A 25,819-nucleotide genomic window follows, 5' to 3' on the forward strand; every position below is an offset into this window, starting at 1 on the left:
GCAGGTCAATACAAAGATGCCCATGAACTTAACGCTATTATTCAATGTAAAATTCCAAGTGAGGTAGTCAAATACAAATCCATCGACACTGTTGTGAAAGCAGATAAAGTGGTTAATTATCCAACAGCTATATTTGCCAGGGATGCCACCGCATGTATTGCAACTGAAATTTGGTGTACTAATTATCATGTTGTGAAATATAAACCAATCCAAGCTTTGCAATGGCACATAGCTTGCAGTAAAAAAAAATTAACAAACAATATCATAGAAACAATAATCTTAACAGGACCTTTCATAGATGAATATATCTTCATTCCATGCATTCCTATGATTCCACTGGATACATCATTACACTTTAGCAAATTGAACTTTCCAATTTTATTGTCATTTGTAATAACCATCAACAAAACACAGGGAGCAATTTTTACAATTGTGGGCCTTACAGTTACACATTGACTGTTCTTTTACATGGACAATTTATATTACGTATTCAAGAGTCACCAAACCGGAAAATCTCTATATCAGCTAAGAAAATGGAACAACAAAAACTGTGTACACATGCAAAAATGGAAAATTAAACCTATAAGAAACATGCTTTTTCTCATTTTGGAACTTTTTCCATTGCGCCAATTTGAGCCACAGCAACGCGTGGCAGGGTACAGCTAGTATATATATGTATATATATATATATATATATATATATATATATATATATATATATATATATATATAAAGTGCCACTCAAAAGTATTGGATACATTACATTTTTCTTCATAACTTAAATTGGGGTTCAAGATTCTACCTAAAATTGTGTCAGTATGTTCCTATTACTATTCTAAATTATATTTGGAGTAGTAATTACAAAATCAAAGTTTAGAAAGTTTATATTTAAGGAAAAATATGAATTGGTAAACGGAAAAATATTGGATACACTTTTAAAAAATTCTTTTTCTGAAATAGATTTAAATGACTTTTACTTAGCATGTTGCAATAATGTAAACGAGTTATCACTGACCAATTATAGAACTTTATATTAAAATAATTTTATAAAATTATTCCAGTTTGAGCTCACCCCTTCAAAGTCAACCAGTTCATTTATAAAAATGCCTAAAACTAAAGAGTTGTCAATAGACATTCGTCAAAAAATCATTGATAAGCACAATGAAGAAAAAGGGTACCGAATAATATCAAGGGAACTTAATGCACCGCTTAGTACAGTTGGAAACGTTATTAGAAAGTTTAAAAACCCTGGTGAAGCTGTTGCAAATTTTCCAAGATTTGGTTGGCCAATGAAATTAAACGAAATAATATCAAGGTGGGTAAACAGAAAAGTACAAAAAAACTTTTCTTACTCGTGGTGAAATTCAAACCGACCTCAGAGAAGCTGGGATTAATGTGATCAAGGATACAATCAGTAGAGTTCTAAATCGTGCAGGTTTTGTATCAAGGTCCCCAAGAAAAGTTCAATTATTGAAGCTTAAACATGTCAGATCACGTTTGAATTATGTTAAAACATATGGGGAATAACCCCAAGGATTTTGGAACAAGGCAATCTGGTCAGACAAAACGAAAATCGAAATCTTTGGAAGAAACACAACAACACATGTATGGCGTAAAAATGGAACCGCCTATAACAAAAGAATACCATTCATACAGTTAATTTTTTCGATGGTTCGATTATAGTATGAGAGTGTTTTTCATCCAAAGGTACGAGTGAACAAGAAATCATCAATGGTAGAATGAATGGCCATATGTACAGGGAGATTTTGGAGAAAAATTTTCAGAAATCTGCTTGGTTGGGACATAATAGCAATTTCGTGTTTCAGCAGGACAATGATCGCAAGCATACTGCCAAACTAACCAAAGAATTGATTAAAAATAATGGAATTGACGTTCTTATTTGGCCAAGTCAGTCTCCAGACCTCAACGAAACAATTGAAAAATTGTGGAAAATATTGAAGATCACTCTTCACAAGAAGAATGCACAAAATAATAAACAACTAGAACAGTTCTGCAAGGAAGAATGGCGCAAAATACCTGCATATCTTTGCAAAAAACATGTGTGAAACTATAGAAAGTGATTGGAAGCTGCTGTATGCAATAAAGGCTATGCAACCAAATATTAAATCAATGTATCCAACACTTTTGCGTTAATTGATTTATATTTTTCCTTTAATATAAACTTTCCAAACTTTAATTTAGTAATTACTACCTCAAATATTAGTTAGAATAGGAATATACTGACCAAATTTTAGCTGAAATCCTGAACCCTAATTAAAGTTATGTAGAACAATGTAATTCATCCAATACTTTTGCGTGGCACTGCACACACACACACACACACACACACACATATATATATATATATATATATATATATATATATATATATATATATATATATATATATATATATAGTTGCGCCAAAATCATTATTTTTTTCAAAATCCGAAAATTTAATCTAAATTGAATACAACGGTTTAAACAACCTATACTTCATATGATTCGACGTTTATTCCCGTATCAATTTACCTATTCATGTTGCTTTATAATTGAAGTATCCTAGTGTTCACTAGTTTATTTAAAAAAAAATAACTTCAAATCGAGAAGGCCAAAAGAAACTCCGCAGCAACAAATGAGCTTAAAACTAGTTTAAAATAACCAAATTTAGGTAACAAGGCATCTTTAATTGTAATTATTATTATTTCAGGTTATACAACGTAACATTTAGTCCATATACCCTGACATTCTCTTAGTAATCGCCAGGGGTTCATTAATCTACCCCTTTCTGGTTTATATAATCGAGGCATCGGCATCAGATGTAAATATGATGAGAAAACGGATGTGTTCGTGCTGCCCCTAAATTTGTTCGTCCTATAGCTATTTATTACGGAAATACAATGTTATTATGATGCACAGCTTCAGAAACATATTATAAATGGCTCTCCAAATCCAACAATAGTGTAATCTTGATAAAAAATACTAACGTTCTGCAGTTAAGAACGGATTCAAAGAATTTAATTTGCAAGGCTGCGTTGCAAGACGCAAGTCAATAAATTCTGTAAAGAACAGAAAACGCAATGAAAATGAAAGCTCTTCATATTCATCGAATGTGACTTTTAACGACGAAAGCAAGTTCAATACGCTAGGCAATGATGGTCGAAAGTACGTCATTGGAAGGAAGGACGGAAATTTTTTATCCTAGGCACACAGTTTCAATACTGCAATGTGGTGGAGGTTCAGTTTTGATGCTGTACGTTATTAGTGCTGAAGGTCCAGGGCTTATAGTTCAATTCAAGGTCCAATTAATTCGACCAAGTACATTAAAATGTGGACTCAGCATTTTTTTTACCTTATTTTGACTGAAATTAGAATTATAATCCCATCTTCATGTAGGATAATGCTCCCATTCACACAGTTGAAGCAAAAGCTTCCTTGAAGAACATGATAAACCATTTTTGGATTGAACTGCACGATCTTCAGACCTCAATCCTATGGAACACGTAAAGCATTACACCAAGCAACAGTCACGCGGTGATAAAATTCCAAATCTGGAAGAACTTTGGACAAAAATAAAAGAGAAGCGGGATGCTCTTTAACCGGAGTATTGCCGCAGACTTATTTAAGGAATGTCCAAAAGATTGCAGGCTGTCAAATTGCAGAAGGCTATGCTCCTAAATATTTGCAAGTTCATCGTGTTCTTGTAGTATGTGTAGTGCATTGATGTTCTAAAGTTACATTTAAATAATATTTTTCCATTGTGCGATGTTTCTTTTTGCTTTCTCAATTTGAAGTTATTTTTTTTATGTTGACGTGAACACTAGGATATTTAAATTAAGAATCAAATATGAACAGGGAAAATTATAGAGGAATAAAAGGCGAATCAAATGAATTTTAGGCTGTTTAAACAGTTATATTGAATTTAGCTTAAATTTTCGGTTTGGAAAATTTGACAAGTGCTGATTTCTTTTTGACTCCACTATATATATATATATATATATATATATATATATATATATATATATATATATATATATATATATATGCACTAGCAGTTCTAACCAGCTTTTGCTCGGGACCTATGTACTGTTCATACTTTTATATGCATATGCATAGATTAAAGAGTGTGCATATGGGTGGTAATGCCTTTCTATATAATAGGTTTCCTTAACTGCCATAGAGAAAAGTTGCTTGAGACCCCAGAGGTCAGTTTTTTACTTTGACCCTAATTTTGACCCCTTAACATTTATTGTTTTGGACTCAAACCAATTAAAATGTCTGACCCATATCCAAGTAACCCATATCTAAAATTTCAAGTGTTTAGACCCAAAACTGGCGGAGGAGAATTGTAGATTCTGCAAAGGTTAACTTCAACTTTGACCTTTTGAAAGCCAAATTGTCGCCCAAAACTGATTAAAATGCTTGCTGCATGTCTGAATACTCTTTATGTAAAATTTCAAATGTTTAGACCAAAAATTGGCTTAATAGTTTGCTAGGGACCGAAAGGTAAAATCTTTTGAACTTTGACCCCTTGAAGGTTAAAATTTCAGCAAAAAAAAAAAACGATTAAAGAGCTTGCCCTATGTCTGAATACCTTTTATGTAAATTTCAAATGTTGAGACCAAAAATTGGTTGATTTATTTGTTAGAGAACGCAGAGATAAAATATTTTGAGAATTTGACCCCAATTTGACCCCTTAACATTTATTGTTTTGGGCTCAAATCAAGTTATAAAGTTACAGTCATGTCCAAGTAATCTATATCTAAAATTTCAAGTGTTTAGACCCAAAATTGGTGGAGAAGATTACTAGAGTTCTCAAAGGTAAATGGTTGAACTTTGACCCCTTAATAGCCAAATTTCTGCCCGAAAGCCGATCAGAAAGATGTTTCCTACTCTCAATAACCCGTATGTCAACTTTCGAGTCGGTAGACCGAAAATTGACAGAGTTATTTGGTAAGGATATGTACACAGGCAGACAGACACACACATGCACACACATTTTCACTTATATATATATATATATATATATATATATATATATATATATATATATATATATATATATATATATACATTATTTTTTAGAGTGATTTATCTGGAATCTTAAGAGCAGATATTATTTTAATGTATTAATAAATGTATTCATACTTTTAAAAGAAATTAGTGCCGATTGTACTGGAGATATATACCAAGCTCAATAGGCATAGGTATCATAGAGCTATATTAATATTGAGTAAAACGATTTATAATTGTTAGTTAAAAATAAGTTTCAAGAGGAAAAAAACAAACAAAATCAACTCGATTGTATGCTCATTTCGGAAACGATGCTCATTTTATTGAAATTGACAATAACTATTGGCAATGATTTGACCAAAGTTTTGTCCTTTAAACATAGTCTCCTCATCAGCAAAAATAGGGGAGGGAGGAAGAAGTTAAATACACCAAAATAAAACTAGCATTTTAGTCGTGAATAAGGCAGATATTCCTGGAAATATTTAAAAACAAAATAAAGAAAATGAAGTTATGAATATTATGTTGATAAATAAAAAAAAATAGAAAATTAGGAATAAGATTAAAAAGAAAATTATTATTTTTTAAAATATAAAGTGCAATAGTATATACCTTATTAAACTCCATTATAAAATTTGTTTTAAGTTCAGTCAGTCTATCTTTTGGCATGCCTTTTAAAGTAATATAAACTATAATCAATTATTTCAACCATTCGGAGACAAGATATAACATCATGCTGGAACACGCCTTTGTCTTTTATACGATTGTGCGCGTTTAAAACTAATCAAATCTACTTTTAAGGTAAAGTTGTATAAGTTGGGATAACGGAAAGAAAACACGGAACACGGATTAGGTGTAAGAAAGATATATTAACTAAAAGATTACAAGTATAAGATAGAGGGTAAACGGAAATTACGATCCATTGTTTTAATTTGGTGAATATCAAACGGTTATTTCTTTAATCGAATTTTACGATAACCGATTTTCGATATTGACTGGAGGCATTCTGATACAACCCTATATAGAAATTCTCTCAAGCGCAGAAAATACATTCGTTTTAATTTTTTTTAATCGGGCCGCTCGGTTCAGAGTCCATAGAAATAACTCACACACTAACACACACACACACATGTGTTGCCTTTTAAAGATATATATATATATATATATATATATATATATATATATATATATATAAATGTATGTATATATATATACATATATATAATAAAAAGTGCAATTAAATTTACCAAAATAATCGAAGATGGCAAAATTAAATAATATTATAAATATTAAAGAATTAATATTTATAAAGTAATTTCAACCCGATGTAAAAGCTCGATAAAACCAAATAGGAGATAGAGCTTATAATAAGAGCAAATAGTTAATAAAACATGTTAAAAAACATGTTGAAAAAGAGCTAAAAAATATTTAATCTGAAAAGGAAACACTTAATAAGTGGATAGTCCTTAATCCGCGGAGTTTCGAAGAAATACTTTCCTTCTCATCAGAGGGTAGGAATTATCCATTCACGTGAAATCACCTTTTTCTTCACCACATTCCCTCTGCTTCACTTTTTGTTATCAAAATCTTTGACTTACTTGCAGTTTCCTCACATACTTTTGTATGCAAAATCCGATGCCGCATTTTGCGTATTCCTAACCTCTGATGAGAAGGAAAGTATTTCTTCGAAACTCCGCGGATTAAGGATTATCCACTTATTAAGTGTTTCCTTTTCAGATTAAATATGTTTTTAACTCTTTTTTCAAAGAGTTTTTAACATGTTTTATTAACTATTTGCTTGTGTATATATATATATATATATATATATATATATATATATATATATATATATATATATATATATATATATATATATATATATATATTGAAAATTTTAACATGCTGAAAAAGATAAACGGTATGATGTACAACATCTTGGAATTTGGAATAACTCCTAGCGATAGTAATTACATATGATTAAATAACATAAAGTTCGCACTTAGATACCTCAACAGTGCGATACTAGAGCTGTAAAAAATTTTTCGGAAAGATACTACGTTAAAAGGAATAGACACACCGATATTTACTCATTTTTAAATGTTAGTTTTTTTTTATTGGTAACACCTTGTGTTTCATTCCAAGTCTCAGCGTATAAGTATATAACATCAATTAAAATTAATAATTAATTATACTTGTTGTGATAATTGTAATTATTATGGTACAGTAGTTAATAAATTACTAAATATTGTAGTTGATAAACTGTTGAGATAATTATTATTAAGTGCTATATGCTTATATGGCAACACCAGGGGTGAAACAATTGTAAGCAAGGTGTTACCAATAAAAGACAAATATTTGGAAAATGGAGAAATACTTGTGCGACTATTATATTAATGTGATAGTGATAGCTTTAAGAATATATATATATATATATATATATATATATATATATAATTCTTGGTTCGTTCAAAGTTGATAAAACAATATTTCTACATTACCAATTTATTTGAAATTTTTGAGGCAGTCAATCTTTAAAGTCGAGGGATGGTTCTATGTTATTAAAATAAAAACATGGCCAATTATAAAAATATTAAATAAAATAAAAATATTTTTCGTAAGCTCATACTGCGGACCTGTTTTTGTTGGTAGAACTGAACTTCCGTTTCTATTCATTTCATACACCACGATTTGACGAGGCGAATTAGATTTCATTTTCAGTTTACTCGATAAATAAAAAATCCCTATTTTAAAATTTTTAATTCATTTTTTATCTTCCAAATTTTGCAATTTAATTTTTTTCTTTATTATATCAGGCAAAAAAAGTTGTTCGCTTGCGTTTGAGTTGAAACATAAAAATTGAAGTCGAAGTTGTGTTTTTTGTATTTGTTTTTGTTTTTTGTTTTTGTTTTTGTTTTTTGTTTTTGTTTTTGTTTTGTTTTTAAACAGTTGTTTCGATATAAGAAAATGTGATTTTTTTATTATTAAAACTATAAATTGTTAGTTGGAAGTATAGGTTTTTTCGAAGAAAAATTACGGATTGGTAACGTGCTTAAATAATATTTGGTGCTAATGCAGAGAGTGATGTGCGCTATTTTTTAAATCTTATTTCCACGTTTAATTAAAGATCACTCTCTGCATGAGTACCGATTAATGTTTTTTTTTTTTGCGGTAAATATCCAGATACGCTACACCAGAACACCGACCACTCTAATTTGTTATTTTATAGGTAATTGAGATCGCTGCAAACGAATCTGATAGTCAAACTTGGGGCAAATTTACCGTTTTCATGGTATTTACCCGTGAATCCACGAACTACTTTCCACCATTTTGAAGCTTCTGTAGGTTTTCGACTATGCTGAATACGGAAATCGCATTGAAATTTTGCAGAAATAAGTAGTTATCGAAATATAAAATGTTGTATAATGCATTGTAATCTCTGGTGGCGATCTGTATTACGCGCGTGCTCGCGCGTCATAAACAAATCTACGCACGTAACAAAGATGGCCGCCAAAGAATACAATGCATAAAACAACTATTTATATCTCGATAACTATTATTTCTGCAAAATTTCAATGCGATTTCCGTATTCAGAATAGTAGAAAACTTATAAAAGTCGTCATTTAAAAGAAAATTGTGGAGGTTGACCTAATCTAAAAAATACCAAAAAAAAACTTTAATTAAACTTGGAAATACGATTTTAAAAGATAGTGCAGATCAGTAAGTGCGTTAGCACCCATTAATCGACTAACGTGACCTTATTGCCAAATAAGCTACGGCTACAATGTTGAATGCGCCCTTCACGTTGTTTTTTTTTTCAAGTTAAATTTAACTTTCACAATATCTTTTTATGTGTTTATAATTTCACAATATATTTTTTTTAAATAATAAATTGTAAGTTAAAAGGATAGAATAGTTACAAAACACCATCCTCTCTCTATGGTAAGAATGGCTGAAAAAAATAAAATAAAATAAAAATATTAGGTACTCATGAAGAAAGTGATCCGTGCTGAAATAAGAATGTTATTATTTAAAAAGCCATTCTTAACATGGGGAGAGGAGGGTGTTTTGTACCTATTCTGTACCTTACAATTGAATAAAAAACATATAATTATGTATGCCTTACAATTGAATAAAAAACATATAATTAAACTTTAATTAAACTCGGGAATACGATTAAAAAATAGCGCGGATCAGTAAGTGCATTAACACCAGAAATTGTTAGGTGAAATATAAAAAAGTTTCTACCAAGAAAACCGCTATTTTTTCAGCCATTCTTACCAAGGGGAGAGGATCGTGTTTTTCACTATTCTGTGATTTCAACTAACAATTTATTAAAAATAACTAAATATAAATTTTCTCGACCCAATTAAACATTAAATAAAAACACTAAAAAAATTATCCAGTTAGCTAGAAACATAATTTTCTATCATTTATTTGTTTTTTGACAACTTTTTCGAATATGTGTATAGTAACACCCCCCTCACCTTAATATTAATAAAAAAAATCTAAAATTTTTTAATACAAATAACAAAAAAAAGACTATTTAGCGTTTCAACATTTTAGCAATATTCGGCTTAATCCACTGAATGTTGGTCGAGCCCAAGCCATGATTGACGGTAACTCCCGAAGACCCGGATCCAATTCTACAAGAGTACCATTTTTTTTTCATTTTCGCCTTTTTCTTTTCACTTTTTGGGATGGATTGCTGTACTAAGAATATAAGAATATAAAAAACATGCATTTTCTCTTTTTATTAGAATTTCCCATTGCACCAAATTGAGCCACAGCAAGTGTGGCAGGGTACCGCTTATATATATATATATATATATATATATATATATATATATATATATATATATATATATATATATATGTGTGTGTGTGTGTGTGTGTGTGTGTGTGTGTGTGTGTGTGTGTGTTTGTATATGTGTGTGTGTATTCAATTCAAAAGATAAGGAATAAAACTCACATTGAACTTGATTATATCATCGGGTCAATAAGGACGAAAATGAGAGGAAAACGGAAAGGAAATGCTGTAGGGAATGGTATTTCGAAGCTAAATGCTTCTTAGTAAAAGAGAGGGAAAACTCTATTATAAATCTATATGTGGATATAAAGATAACACCGTCTTGAGAACATAATGATTAAAAAATTTGAAAATATACGAGATCAGTTAATGTGGGCTATAAATGGGATGAGTAATGGATGAGGTAAAGCAACAGGGGATAGAGAAGTAAAGCTAAAGAGGAAGCAAAAAAGGAAACATGCAATAAAATAGGTAGGGAGATAAGAAAATGACAAATTAAAATAGAAAAAGGATAGAAAAATTTAACGCAAGAAAAGATTGTCCATTGGTAAAGTAAACCAGGTGTGATGACAATATTCCAATAGAGGTTTATTAGAAAATACCGAAAAGTGATTGCCTTGAAGTTTACACGGATGCAGTCGTTACTGGTTTCATTTGTGTGTTCGGGGCTTTTATATGAGTAAAGTCTGTTGAATCATCCGGAGCTTTTACAGCGCTATACTTTCATGAACATTCCGCCAGACACTGTATATAACTTGCAATAAAATTAAAGCGAAACAAAATAAAAAACTATTTTAAAACTAAGTCATCAATTTATTTACCTTTCTTATGGACTTACAAACAATTGTAAACTTTACTTCTAAAGTCTATTCTCATCGAGATATATGTATATAAAACATATATCTAACTTTCTTTGTTTTATACTCCAGTAATGTACTTATAGACAAACACAGACATTTCTTAACGAGAAAAAAATCAAACTAAAAGTGACAACAAGAGCCATTTTGTTATTCAACTGCAGCAAAAGTTTATCCACGGCCGAAAGATTTCTTCTCGACTTTCTTTCCAAACTCACGTCAGTTTGGTGCTTTTTAACGGCAGAGCTTTTGGCAAAACAGGTTTTGGAATCCTTTTATCATGTTCGGATAATTCTTCACGATTCCATGACTTTTATTTGCTTCTTTTCACTCTTCATCGACGTTTCGTGGCTAAATCTTGATTCTCTCTTCACGCTCTTGAGAATAAAGCAGGATTTGTAGCCATTCTTTATTTTAAACACGTACGTGCGCATGCGTAGAATCGCTGTTCGAATACGCGCGTCAAATTGAATGAAGTGCGAGCTGCACATGTGGAGGACAGTGACTTTATCACACGTCAATGCAAATATACAATTTTACCTAAACATACACTTGTACTTACCAAAACCCACAGTTATCTTCATAACAAAGGGTATGTATGTATTTAAGTATGTGGCATCTACGCGTGTATCTATTATGTGTGTATGAGATGTGCTTGCGAGTGCATGAATAGCCTAATGGATACAGCTGCCGACTATGAAATCAGTAATCTAGTATTGAAATTCTCACTGATTAATTGAAATAATTTATGTGCAAATATTAAGAAAATTATTTTTGTATCTACTAACGTGTCAGCATGTACCAGGCTAAAACTCGCTGGAATATAAAGATAATTCTATAGAAAGATTGGCAATTGAACGATGATGAATATTACAACGGAATTGAAAATAATGAATAAAATATATATAAATAATAGGGGGGGGTCATGTATGCTAGTATTTATTTCCATTTTCGAATCTACATGAAACTAAGTTTATCCAGAATAATTATTTCATAAGTTATGAGTTCAATAGTTTAGTATTTTTATATGTATATTATGAATATTATCAACACTTGCGCATGTGTATGTATCTTTTAAAAAAAATAATGCTTACAATAAATCCATATTTAGTGCAAGGCAATTCTGCCTCACAATCTTTCATATTTAACTTATTTTAAAAGCTGGTAGAGGTATGTGCGAATTCAGGTAAGCGAACATCTAAATGATAAAGTTTACAAAACAAACTAAAAGGCTCACCGTGTTATCATTAATACATCATTTCTAATTCATTACATTAAACACATACACACACACACACGTGTCTGTGTGTGTGTGTGTGCGTGTGTGTGTGTGTACAAATGATAAGATGAGATAACATAACACCACTATGTGCGAATGTTTCATAGCTTTTTTTCTAAATGATATGTATTTCAGATTTCATAACAATCCGTGCATAATTTAATAAGAGACATTGTTAAAGGGACACGCGAGTTTGGGAACACTAAGTAAACAGCTAATTAACTTCTTTTACAAACCGGATTACGAAGAATATATATTCTAAAATTCATAAATATGCGCTTCTATGAATAAATTTAAAAAATTTTCAAATTCACAAATAAACAGCACTAATATAGTGCAACGTAGGTTTTGGAATATATAACTAGCAGGTCTCCCAGCGTTGCCAATAACAGTTCACTTATTTTGAGTAGAAAAATACTTCAGCTGAGACCGAAGACATTAGACCGACTTTACACTATCTGTTATTAGCGTTTTCCAGCTTACTTATTTTTAACATAAGGAATCTGTCATGCGAACTATCCAGACATGCGCATTAGTGAAACAGCAGTTAGTAAACAGTACTAAATTTTGAATGTTGACCACTTAGCAGTATGTTTTTTTCCGGATGATCACCGATTAAAAAGTTTACCACAAGTCTGAATATACTATATACCAAATTTCAAGTCTGTAGATCAGAAATCCGTGGAGTATACAGATTGAGAAATGTCCTTACACACATTTCCACGTTTACAGATATATAGATTATTTAAGATGATCCGTTATTAAGTGTATAGCATCAGTTTGTACATGGGTGCGCGCACACACACACAAAACACACACACACACACACACACACATATATATATATTACATATGTATACTTAACTTTAATTATATCCATATATACATATATATAGAAGTAGATAGATAGATAGATAGATAGATAGATGGATAGATAGATGCATCTATGGATAAAGTTTAGGATTTAACAAATTAATAATTTGATAATTAGTTTAATGTTACCCAATTCAAATATTGTAGTAGATGATTTTTAAAAATGCCTAAATTAAACAAATAGAATCAGAAATTCCAAAACATCTTAATAGATTAGACGAAGATATACTGTAAATATTGTAATTAAGAAGCAGAAAATGAAATGTTAATAAAAGTGTAAGTTTTATGGAAGATGGGTGTACATATATGTGACAAGAATATTATTTTTTATTAAAATTAATGGTAATTTTATTAAATATCTTAGTGTACTATGCAGTATAATGTATTAAACGGCATTTGTGCCATTTTGCTAGAATACTTTTACTATACAAGCGATTACTTGGTCTAAGGAACTGGAAAATAAGTACATTTACAAAGTTAAAAATAAAAGACTGGTATGGGCGTGGCCGATTATTATTGACATTATCTTGCCCCATTCAATAAAGGAGTCATACATTCAGTGAATACTTAAATTTTAGAAATATATTAATAAAAAACATAACCTATACAGTCTGTTTCGAATACTAAATACAATGAAATACCACGGGCGTTTAAAAGTAATGCATCCTATTTATTATTCTGCCCGAATAGATCAGATCGGATTGCAAATTGCATTATTATGATGACTGAATTCATATATTGATGACCTGAAAATGTCATAACTCTATTGCTGATATTGACGGTTTGATATGTCTAATATATTAAAAAAAACTAGCAGGTTGGAGCGCTTACCTTTGCCCTGGCATAAAAGATGCTTAAATATGATATATTTGTTTATCCAGATTCTGCATATATTATTATAGAGTCGTGATTTCAAAAGTAAAAAAGTATTTAAATGCCAAAAGTTAGAATCGAAACAGAAGCATTCAAAGCTGGTGACATTATCACTGTTCCAACATTACACGTACATGAACTGATAAAAAATTAAAAATAAACTAAGATAAATGTACAATTTTTTGTCTTATTTTCGATCCTTTAAAACTATTTTAATTGGCTAAAGACCCATAAAAGAACGGTTCGTAAAAAATCCCAACATTTGAGTGCCGCTCTGTTTCAGTTTCAAAGAAAATATAGTTTGAAAATATGGATTCAGACAGAAAAACAGGCAGTTATATAGCTTTTTATATATTAGACTATATGTCTGTTTGTCAGTCTGTCTCAATATTTTAAAACTCTATCTTTGCCGAAACTACACGTTGCAGAGCGGCGCTAGGGGTTTCACATGATTGGATTTTTATGGACCGTTCTTTTAGGGGTCTTTAGTCAGTTAAATTAGTTTTTAAGAGATTAAAAATGGGTCATTTTTTAAAATCGTTATTTTGTACATTCATCCATTTAATTTTGATTACTTCATGTCACGTCCGTACAGTGGAACGAGCACCAGCTTTGGATGCTACATTTTTGCTTTCGGTTTCGATTCTAGCGTATGGTACTCAAATGCTTTGTTTGCTATTTTTAGAATCACGACTGGTATATACGAAATCTGGATAAATTAAAATATCCTATTTAAGCGTAGTTTACGGTCGGGGAAAGCCGCGCCCCCATCCTGGCTTCAGATAGTTGCTTTTCTAGCTGCACTGATAAACAGTGAAATTATATATATATATATATATATATATATATATATATATATATATATATATATATATATATATATATATATTGCATGGAATATGTTCATGCTTGCATCAAGCGGTAAAATGACATCTTTGTGGTGCTATATTTCGGGAGGTTTTCCTTCTTCAGGCGTTTGCTTGATTTTCAAACGTGCATGGTGGATCTTAATGTAGAACAAACTATTAAGCAAAAATTATATAATTAATTCATGTGTGTCAGATGTGTGACATAATATTGTCTGACGTATATTGGCACTTCGTATTATTTATAGTTTTTTTTAAATTAATATTTAACGTATTTATTAATTATTTAAGTAATCGCTATTTCTTCATTTTATTTATTTTAAATGCTACTGTTCTGCTAAGATCGACCTAACTTTAAAAAACTTAATTTTCAAAACCTCTGACATTGATTGTCATTTTATGTCTATTCGCAGACTGATTTTGTTTTAACAAGATTCCATACATTTTATAGTCACCTTTGAATTTAATACTGAAATAATAAAATTGACACAACAGTATTCGTTAGATTACCGAAGTTACCAGCCACTGATATATATATATATATATATATATATATATATATATATATATATATATATATGTATATATATGTATATATTGTGTATATTTAAGCAGCATTTTCTAATTTAGACAAATATTATTGAATAGCATGGAATTAATCTGTTTTACAATTTTCTTTTTTATCTTCTCCAATCTCCGAATAGTCCTTTTTGTGTTTTTCTCGAAATTGTATATGTTGGAGCGCTTTCGACAGAAGTACTTCTATCATCCTCAGGCATATTGTAGAAATAAATGTAGGGATTGTTTTTTAATTTACTTATATATATATATATATATATATATATATATATATATATATATATATATATATATATATTCTTCTTTTCTAGTCACGTAGTAATTTGTTACAAGTTAAGTGGGCGGACTTTTTTTTTACATATATTAAACACATTTATATATACAAACACATATATACATTATCGAACATTTATCCGAAACATTTCAAAATGTTCCGGCTGCACTCATAATTAATATTTTTATTTGAGGCTTCTTTGTTTTAATGTACAATGCTTCGAGTATTCTTAGCCTATTTACATTTCTCTCACTCTGTAATACTCTTGTATTTTCTCCCATAATTCTTCGAAATTCAGAATGTTGGCAGCCATGTCCCTTCAAATGTTCTGATATGGAGCTAGAGTCAGAGAGGGGGAGAGTCAATCTTTCCGACACTGTGTTAGTCGTTGAACCAACGTAGCTACTAATGTTGGAGATACACTCTCCTATTGGGCAGCTAACTTTGTAAACTACATTTCGCAAACAAATGACCTGTTGGAAAGGACCAATGTAGTTTACAAATCACTATATACACATTCATGAAGGTTTGAATGATGCTTTTAAGTGCAGTGTACGTCGAGAAGAATGCACTTCAAGCAAAAAGGATCCACTAAAAAAATGTAGCCGTGACCTTCTTAAAGGCTTTCAGATAATTTCCATATTTGTATTCATATCTAAGCCACTGATACGGATAAAACCCCCTTATTTAGTTTTGTTCACTTTGTGTAAACATATAAGACAATGTCAATTCTCTTACCCGAGTTGCTATTATAACCCCCTCTCCTACTATGTTTTTCTCCAACCATGTAAATATATATTAAGGATAATGTTATTCAATAATTTTAACAACAATTCCGTGTCATTTACATAAATGAAAAAAAAACTACGTATATATATATATATATATATATATATATATATATATATATATATATATATATATGAAGAGATCAATTGCAAAACACGATCAATGCAATTTATTTTCATTGAGGCATTAAAAAATAAAAAGAGGTATATTTCAAACTTAGAATTCGACGAAAACCTTATTTTAATTGAAACTCTCAAAAAAAAATGACAGTACAATCTAAAATTACGCTTAAACCAAAACAAAACTAAAAAAACAAATTGCCTCCTTCCTTGAGACTTACATTTACGAACATCTGTGGGCTTAGAACTAATTTAAATGAATGTTGAAGCATTTCTCCTAACAAACATCCCGGAAATCTTAGCACTAAGTGAGACAAACCTACACTCCTCCATCCCCTCTAACTACTTTAACATGGCCGGATATCTCCCACTCTGCCGTACGGACTCTGACAGACATCTGCACGGGCTTGAAGTATATATTCGAAACACTTTTCCCTTGACTAGAGAAATAAAACTAGAATCGGACGATCAAGCCTTTATGTGCTTTAGACTAAACATGCAACATAACACTAGTCACTATTATTTTCTCTATCACTCTTTAACGACCCAGGACTGTACCCTAATAAACAAAGTCTCTGACAGCATACATAAAGCACTCTTCCTCGACACTAGCGCACAAGTTCATGTATTTGGTGACTTCATTGTTCACAACAGTAACTGGCTCGGATTTTCTACTTACACAGACGCAGCTGGTGCCACAACACATAGCTTCTCTATATCGCATTCCCTATCACAGATGGTTACGATTCCAACCCGTTTCCCAAACCAGCAAGAACAACACGCATCACCTCTAGATTTGTTTCTGACAACAGTTCCCGATGATTGTGTTACGAATGCCCACAGCTCACTTGGGAATGCTGGTCATGCAGTGATAATCGTTGAAATTGCCCTTAACTCTAATGCCAAAACTGAAGAGTCATTGCTAAAAACAATGAGATATTATAAAAAGGCTGATTGGGAAGCCATCGGGGATCTTATCAGAGACGCCCGATGGCGAAATATCTTTTCACTTCCCGCTGAACAGTGCATAAATGAAACCACTGAATGGTTCAAAATGGGAATTGAAGCACATGTTCCCACGCCGAAATTTTATAGCAAGCCACACTCTCCCTAATAGTTTACTTCTACTTGTGCAGCTTACATTGCGCAAAGGCAGCATGCGTACCGCAGATGTATCTGACATAAGCCCAGTTCAAACAGACAGACGTATATAGAAGCTAGAAGTAATTGTAAGAAAGAAATAGCGACAGCAAAGGAAAAATTTACTGAATCCACCTAAAAACGCATCGAAGCACAGAAATTAGGAACCTGAGACTCCTGGATAATCTTCAACAGTGTAGTAAATAGTGGGCAATCAACAATTCCCCCACTACCCAACAATCATGAGGCTGTTTGCTCAGCAACCAAGAAGGCTGACATGCTTGCCAGTCGGTTTGCCTCCAACTCCACACTGGACCCTGATAATCACCCCTCTCTGACTTTCCTTGTCGGACAGACGCCACATTAGACGATCTAGAAATCACCACTTCTCAGGTACATGCTATCATAAAAAATCTTGACACTTCAAAAGCATGTGAATCTGATCTCATCCCGGCTGTGCTATTAAAAAAGTGCTCCGCCGAAATAGCTTCAGTTCTCTCCAAACTTTACAACAAATGGATCTTACTTTCCTGCCTGCTGGAAAACTGATTCTATGGTACCAGTTTTCAAGAATTCTGGTGAAAGAACTGGCCCAGTAAATTATCGCCCCATTATCCTCCTTCTACTTTTCTCCAAAATATTTAAGTCCATAATTAATAAATCTCTAATCCATCACCTTACAGAAGCTAAACTTCTGACCGACCGACAATATGGATTTAGGCAAGCCCGTTCCACAGCAGACATCCTAACTATAATCTCTGAACGTACATACCATTCACTGGACAAAGCAGGGGAGGGTGGAGCGGTAACTCTAGATATAAAAGAAAGCTAATAACGCCCGTTGTTGTCATATTTGGGCTGGTGCATCTGCTAGTCTCTCGCTCCTAGACAAGGTACAAAAGAGAGTCGCCACTCTGATAGGTCTTGAACTATCATCTAAGCTTAAGTCACTGTCCCATCGACGAAATGTTGCATCCCTATGCCTGTTCTACAAGTACTTTAACGGTGAATGCTCTGACGAACTGCAAGCACTTGTACCCCGTCGACGTAAATACTCCCGACAAACTCGCCAAACAGCTAAATCCCACCCCTTCACAGTTTAGATCCCTAGATGTAAGAGAGCCTTCTACTCCAGTAGTTTCTTCACCAGAACCGCTAGACTTTGGAATTCCCTTCCGGGTTCCTGCTTCCTCAAATGTACTGACATGCAGAAGTTTAAGTGTAACATGAACCGACATCTTGCTGCCCAACTTCCTACATAGTACCCCTGTAGCTTATCTCCCTGATAGTGGGCCCCTATATCAAAGTGGCAATGTGCCTTGTTTGGGGTGAAAATGTAATTAAAAAATTATGTTTAATATAGAAGGTGTGTTTTTGTTTTACAAATTAAACTTCAGTGGTCTGAATTTTTCAAAATCTTCGAACAATCGTACCATTTTTATATTAGAAATGGAAGGGAAGAACTTGTTTTTAACACAAACATGCAATTGTAAATACGTGTGTTATTTCCAGTGAGCAATCATGAGAAAATCAATAGTTGTTTACATACGTGCACGTGTTGCTGCTTGTTATGAAGTTAATTTTATTTTGAAAACATTTTATTTTCCAAATGTCTTTTTAAGCATTTATCCTATCAATATATTAAGTAACTAGCCTGGGTACCCGACGTTGCCTGGGTTGACAAGAAGTTCCGTTATACTAATCATTTTCATCATGGGCAACGTGGATATTCTCACAACAATTCCGAAAAGAAAAGAACGGATGAAAACATGTAAATGTAATCGCCCCAAAAAAGAAGCAGTACGTGATACCCTCTCCACCAGATATTTCACCAGAAGGGATACAAATAGAAAAAACTATTCCCCGGATATTGAGCACTGGAAAGATTAAAAAAATATTAAAAATAAATCGTGACAACTTTTGTTTCAATAAAAATAGCAGCGAATGCCCGTTCGATCGCAAAAAAAGGCAAGTAGACAGAACTCTAAAAAATGAAGATCTAACAAAAATTAATTCCAAAAACAAATAAATGAAATTTTTCGTCATTCTATTTTTCTATTGTAATCCTTCCGCCCCTTCTCCTCCCCCCCAAATTGAAGTTGTCATCTTTTGTGGGTTCGTTTTGTTTAGAAAATTGTTAGGTGAAAGTACAGAATGGTTTTATAAAAAATTAATTAAATTTAGCCTTATTTTACGTTTTAAATGCAATTATCACTCCCCCCATCACAGAATAAAAACAAATTGTATTTGTCATGTTGTGCCCCCGCTTGATTGCCACACTTGAAAGAATGTTAGAGATGACATGTCTCGTTGAACGCTTTGTGGCCAAAACGGGTTCTCATTTTACGTAAACTTTATATAGAAAAGTGATCACCCCTCTAAAATGTAATTTTTTTTTTCAAAATTTAATTTTTCATAATATTTAAACGTATTAGGCCCCCCAAAAAGTAGGTCTTAATTTTTATCAAGGTAAAACGACGCTGGGTCACGTCGTAAAAATTTACCTTTTTTTAATTAGAAATTTAAGTTTGTAATCAATAAGATTAACGTGAAAAAAGAAAGAAAAATGTAAATTGTGGAATTTAGAGGTGGGGTAGTAAATCTTTATTTTTTAGGTGTTAAACGACGCTGGGTCACATCGTAAAAAATTACTGATTTCTGTATAGCCGTTTACGGAATAATAAAAACAAATTACATGTTCAGATGTTTCTTAAAGTTTCTTAAAAAATCGATGTTGGAATAATAATTCCAAATAAATTAATTCAAATATGTTATTTATAAAATGTTTGTTTACAATTTATTAAATAATAATTTTAAATAAAACACTTAAAACAATTCTCTCGCTAGAAACATTAATTGAGATACTGCTAGTTAATAAAATCGATTTTTCTTAATGTAATATGCAAATCACATGATCTCTTAAGTGTATAATTTGCAAGAATCATACTATATATAGAAATAAATTAAAGAGTAAAGTAAGGAAACTTTTGTATATATTAATCAAATTGTGAGCAAACAAACAAACAAACAAACAGGAAGACGAATATATATATATATAGATTTTGTTTACATATTTTAAATTTATCGTTTAGAAGTAGAAACTAATTGTTGTTTTTAACATTAAAGTGTGCTACATTAATTTCAAAGTTCGAATGAATATTTTAAATAATGTTATTTTTTTAAATAAAAGTTTATTTATGCAATCTTTGAGTTTTAAAAATGGAAAATAAACTTATTTTCCTTAAAAACTTTATTCGCAAATTATCATCTGTTTCTTTGCTGTAGAAAACTCGATAGATTCAAAGTTAAAACCTCATTTTCCGAAAAATCTGACAGAATCAATTTCGATAACAAACGTGAATTTGAGAAATTGTCGCTTTAGAGGTAGTTGTTATTAAAAATAAAATGTGTTTTTTAACGTGCGGAATTTAATGATAATATCGTTTGCAAACAGATATTTTAACGAACGATTAATGCATGAAACCTAAAAAACAAAAATAAACAAATGAATCTTTATGAAAAAAGACCGGTAAAATCTGATTGTCACCACTAATATATTCTACTTGAGAATTCATCGTTTAAAGTATTCGGCTAACATGAATTGTAACAAATACATTGAATACATTGCCAAGGCTGATGCAAAAAAGAGCTCCTCTAACGTGCTAAACACTCTAGTCACATCAGACAGTATCATAGATCTTTAAAAAGTCAATATGACAGGGCCCAAAAATCTCCAATCTAATTTTACTGTCTCACCGTAACAACGTTGTATCGCTCGCTTTACCTATTTTACAAGTACTATACAAAGGAATGCGCTATGATGACCTCGTAGCACTTGTGCCCGCCCTCGGCGTAAATACTAACGAATATCCCGGCCAGCAGCAAAAAACCACCCTTCATTATGGAGGTCCGTAGATGCCGGAAAAATTTCTACGTTGTTTCTTTGATCAAACTGCTAAAGCTTGCAATTCTGTCCTTGTTTCTCTTTCCCTGACTGTATTAGCATGTTCAAATAGATATTTCGCATCCCAATTCAGAACTTAGCGCTCTTGTAGACATAATCTCATATAGTAGCATCTTAGGTCCAAGTGACAATATGCCTCGTTTAGGGTCAATAATAATAACAACAAAAAACAATATCTACATTTGATTTGTTAATATTTTTAATCATTGATAGGTTTAGCTAATAAGAACATCTGGTTGGTTATGGTCAGCAGATATATACGTCTTTCACCTTGTAGTTGGATTGAGCACTATTTTATCTATTTTGGTTTACTCTTTTACTCCATATTTCATCAGCGAGGGAAAGATTTCATATCTATGTGTGTATGTATATAGTTGTGCGTGGGAGAATGGAACAAATATGTATGCTTTTATATAGCGTTTATATGTATATATGCATTTTAAAATATATCCGAATAATTGTATATATATATATATATATATATATATATATACAGTAAAAAAATAATGCGAAATGTGAAAAACAACATATTGAGAGGACATATTTTGCATGAATTCTTTAAATTCCGTTCAAAATTTGTTTTTCATGCAAAAAATGTTGTTTTTCAAATTCGGCTGGTACGACTGAACAAAAAAAATGTAATTAAACATTTTTTTAAATTGAAAAATGATTTATTTGTTATGATCTTCAGACTTAGCCCTTTATTAATTTAAACTATTACTTGATTTTAGCACCTCTCTCTCCGTTTCTCTGATTATTGCCAATTACACGTGAAAGTATAATACATTAAATAACAAATGAGAAGAAAAACAGCTTCGGAAATATAAAATATACAATTACCATCGATTAAATGTTTAAATAATTGTTATCTACGAAGAGTTTAGATCTATAGCGCATTAGTAATTTAGAATTGAAATGTTTCTTTAATATTATATTATGCTTACCATATTGATTTACATTTGAATACGTCAATATCTAAGTATATTTTTTTATTTAATACTGGGAAATATGAGCGTATAAATTGCTGTAAACTTATTAAAGTTTTAGAACTATTTTCATAAAATATCGTACAGAATTCTAAAGCTTACCCACGTCTTTTACGTAAGTTTCATAACAAATTAAAGTTCCATAAAAATTGTAATTTATGTGAAGAAGGAACATGTCTTATTATGTACGTTACATAACTAATTCAAGTTCCATAAAAGTTAAATTAATGTGAACGACGAACACAATTTACGTGTATATTACATAACTAATTCATGTTTCATAATTAAATTAATGTGAACAACGAACACTTCTTTTTATATATATAACAAAAATAATTCAATTACATAAAAGTTAAATTTATGTAAACAATGAACACTTCTTTTTATGTATATTACATAACTAATTCAAGTTCCACAAAAGTTAAATTAATGTGAACAACGAACACTTCTTTTTATGTATATTACATAATTAATTTATGTTCCATTAAAGTTAAATTAATGTGAACAACGAACAATTCTTTTAATGCATATTACATAACTAATTAAAGTTCCATAAGAGTTAAATTAATGTGAACACCGCACTTTTGTTTTTATGTATATCACATAACTAATTCAAGTTCCATAAAAGTTAAATTAATGTGAACAACGAAAACATCTTTTTATGTATATTACATAACTAATTCATGTTCTATAAAAGTTAGATAAATGTGAACAACAAACACTTCTTTTTATGTACGTTTCATAACTAATTCAAGTTCCATAAAAGTTAAATTAATGTTAATAACAAACACTTCTTTTTATGTATATTACATAACTAATTCATGTTCCATAAAAGCTAAATTAATGTAAACAACGGACACATCTTTTTATGGACGTTTCCTAACAAATAACTGTTCACTTAAAGTTAAATTAATGTGAACAACGAACACTTCTTTTTATGTATATTACATAACTAATTACATTTCAATATAATTTAAATTAATGTGAACAACGAACACTTCTTTTTATGTATATTACGCAACAAATTCAAGTTGCATAAAATTTGAATTAATGTAAACGACGAACACATCTTTTTATGTACGTTTCATAACTAATTCCTTTTCCATGAAAGTAAAGTTAATGTAAAAAACGAAGACTGTTTTTATGTATGTTACATAACTATTTCATGTTCCATAAGAGTTTAGTTAATATGAACAACGAACTACTTTTAAGTACGTTTCATAACTAATTCAAGTTCTATAAAAGTTAAATTAATATAAACAACGAACACTTCTATTTATGTAAATTTTATAACTAATTCAAGTTCTATAAAAGTTAAGTTAATGGGAACAACGAACACTTCTTTTTATGTATATTACATAACTAATTCAAGTTCCATAACATTTAAATTAATGTAAACAACGGACACTTCTTTTTATGTATATTACATAACTAATTCATGTTCCATTAAAGTTAATGTTAACAACAAACACTTCTTTTTGTATATTACGTAACTAATTCAACGTCCATTAAATTTTAATTAATGTGAACAACGAAGACCTTTTTTATGTATGTTACATAACTTATTAAAGTTCCGTAAAAGTTAAATTAGTGTGAACAACGATCAGATCTTTTTATGTATATTACATAACGAATTCATGTTCTATAAAAGTTAAATTAATATGAACAACGAACTCATTTTATGGAACATAAATTAATGTAAACAACGAACACTTCTTTTCATGTATATTATTTAATTTATTTATGTTCCATTAAATTTAAATTAATGTGAACTACGAACACTTCTGTTATGTATATAACATAACTAATTCATGTTCCATAAAAGATAAAATAATTTGAAGAACAAGCACTTCTTTTTGTGTACATTACATAACTAATTCAAATTCCATAAAAGTTAAATAAATGTAAACAAGGAACACCTCTTTTTGGTGTATATTACGTAACTAATTCAAGTTCCATAAAAGTTTAATTAATGTCAACAACGGACACATTATTTTATGTACGTTACATAACTAATAAATGTTCCAATAAATTTAAATTAATGTGAACAACGAACATTTCTTTTTGTGTGCGTTACATAACTAATTCCTGTTTCATTAAAGTTAAATTATTGTAAACAACGAACATTTTCTGAATAGTCATATAAGAAATTGGGACAGAAAAGCCGCTGCTTAATCTATAGTGTTCCAAATAATTAGTTTAAAATCAGTGAAGATTTTAAACTAATTATTTGGAAAACTATAGATTAAGCAGCGGCTTTTCTGTCCCAATTTCTTATATGACTATTCAGAAAATGGTCGTTTACAATAATTTAACTTTATATATATATATATATATATATATATATACATATATATATATATATCCCACCGAGAACACAATCTTAACTTTCATATTATGCTCACCAAGCGTAATCTTACGAACATTAAGAAATGTCCCCGTTGAAGATTAACAGGCGGATTCTATACTATTGTATTGTCTAATTAACCACTATAGCGAAAAAATATGTGAAATTTTTAGTATGGCGTATTACTTCGTAATATTTATTTAAAACAAAGAATGTTTGTTTATTTTAAAAATATGAATTATATTTTGGCTTATAGACTTATATCATACGTATTTCATTTTAATAAATATATGTTTTAATATATATATATATATATATATATATATATATATATATATATATATATATATATATACATTAAATCTCATGGTTCTCTTAGAAATACAGCGAAGGCGGTCCTGTAAAGCTTTGCTAGTGTAATATATAAAAATAGATACAGAATTAGATATTGTTTATATATATATATATATATATATATACACATATACACACACACACACACACACACACACACATATATATATATATATATATATATATATATATATATATATATATATATATGTTTAAATTTACAAATTGCTTCCTCTTCTCATGACTGAAGTATAGGCTATATTGATTTTCATTTACTTCATGCAAAAGTTTAAAAATCTGGTAGAGATCTAAAGTCAGATAGATTCGATATTTTTTGTGAAATGATAAAAGGAGATATTAGGTATTAATTCATTAACATGCTGAAAATTACATTTGCTTTTGATAATTTTTAAGTGGCTATGACATAGATCTAAATTCTTCATTTAAAATTTAATACCTATGCTAGTAGGAATACCGGGCGTTACCCGATCGCAATATATTCTTAAATATAAAATGTTAGTTTAAGCAAATTTGGTATTTATTTATATAGAATCATACCTTATTTCTTATTATATTGTACCATAATATATAGTTATGATTTTAAAAGTAAAAAAATAGCTGTGTGCTATAAACTAGAATTGAACCCAAAACCAAAACCAAAATTGATAACAGGAGTCGTAAAAATATATAGTGATTATTAAA

This window comes from Euprymna scolopes, chromosome 8 (genome assembly GCF_053919585.1).
Source record: "Euprymna scolopes isolate OS-2025 chromosome 8, ASM5391958v1, whole genome shotgun sequence".
Lineage (NCBI taxonomy): Eukaryota > Metazoa > Mollusca > Cephalopoda > Sepiida > Sepiolidae > Euprymna > Euprymna scolopes.